A 1,413-nucleotide genomic window follows, 5' to 3' on the forward strand; every position below is an offset into this window, starting at 1 on the left:
CCAAGCCTGCCCACCAGTGATGTATCCACCCTGGCTTTGGGGTGCCTCATTGTCTCTTTCTTTGTCTCTTTCTGTGTATTCTTGCTATATATGAATCACCATCAGGTATCCTCTCCTCGTGAACTGAACCCCTATGTCGAGGCGGGTCCCCGACAATTCTTGTCACCACCAACTAACTGGCTTTGTGACAGTAGCAAGAACCTTCTCTGTCATTTCAACCCTGAATTTAGCAGCTAAATATTTCCTCTTGTACATGCCTTTCTGGAACACATGACTGATCAGAAATACCTGGCAATTTCTCTGACTAGGACAGGATTTCCTCTGTAGTGGGCGCCCTTTCTTGAGTTTTTTGCCCTTGAGGTTACCCTTCTAGCTTTGTCACTGGCATTTGCTTTCTGGACGTCAGGCCTCTTCTCCTTGGTAGCCCGTTTCTCGGGTTTTTCACCCACCACCTTGCAAGATGGAAAAGGTTTCATGTTTTCTTAGTTTTCTCTAGTTTTGAAGAGTTCCTCAATTTTTCATGACCTTAGTTCTTTTAAAAAGTAATGATCAATTATTTAGTTATTTTGTAGCATGTTACATAGTTTGCACATCTGTTATTTTTTCATAATCATATTTCATATATGTATCTTTGAAAGGAAATGTTGTAATTGTCTCATTGTATCCTATCTGGTAACACATGATTTATTCTGTTACTGATAATATTCAGTTTGAACATTTGATTAGCATTGTATCTTCTAAGGTTCTCAGCTATTAAGCTATCTTTTTCCCTTTGGAATTAATAAGTGTTTTGTGGAGAAGTGCTTCGGAAATATGTAAATATCCTGTTTCTGATTAACCTTTCAGTATATTCATGTATTTATATAAGGCTCTTGGCTGTCTATTTTATTCAATGTGCTGTACCCTGTTATTATGATATATGCATTATTTGAGAATTATGGAGAAAAAACTCAGAGTTCACACTATCTATAATTACAGTCTAACAAAAAGGGTTGATTCTAGTTTTTTTTCTATGCCATATTTGTAAATCTTTGTTTTTGGTAAGAAATGTGGTTCCCATTGTCTCTTATATCCTTACTTATTGGATTATCTTGCTTGCATGAATCTCCCATCTTTACCAGCAGTCTCTCTTCTGCATGGATACCCATCTCTCAAAATACAACAATCCAAACGAGGGTATGAACCTGTACTCCTACATGAAAAATCTTTTCATGCTGCTCAGATACTGATACACCATTCTAGGCAAACATCTTCACATTACTTTGAACTGACTCCTCATGTCAGCCCAACCCTACCACATATGGAAGAAGCGATCTTTCTTCAACTAAGCTCACATATGTTATCCTAGGTTGCCTCCACATGCAAATGCCCTCTTCGTTCCCTTGGGATTTGACAACCCAGACACGATCATCA

At 38.1% G+C, this 1,413-nt stretch overlaps 1 pseudogene; it reads right to left on the bottom strand.

Annotated features, from left to right (window-relative positions):
- LOC102813772 overlaps window positions 1-476 on the bottom strand; it is a 1,821-nt pseudogene extending 1,345 nt beyond the window's left edge.
- Between the last annotated feature and the right edge of the window lie 937 nt (window positions 477-1,413).

This window comes from Chrysochloris asiatica, unplaced genomic scaffold (genome assembly GCF_000296735.1).
Source record: "Chrysochloris asiatica unplaced genomic scaffold, ChrAsi1.0 scaffold00032, whole genome shotgun sequence".
NCBI classification, from domain to species: domain Eukaryota; kingdom Metazoa; phylum Chordata; class Mammalia; order Afrosoricida; family Chrysochloridae; genus Chrysochloris; species Chrysochloris asiatica.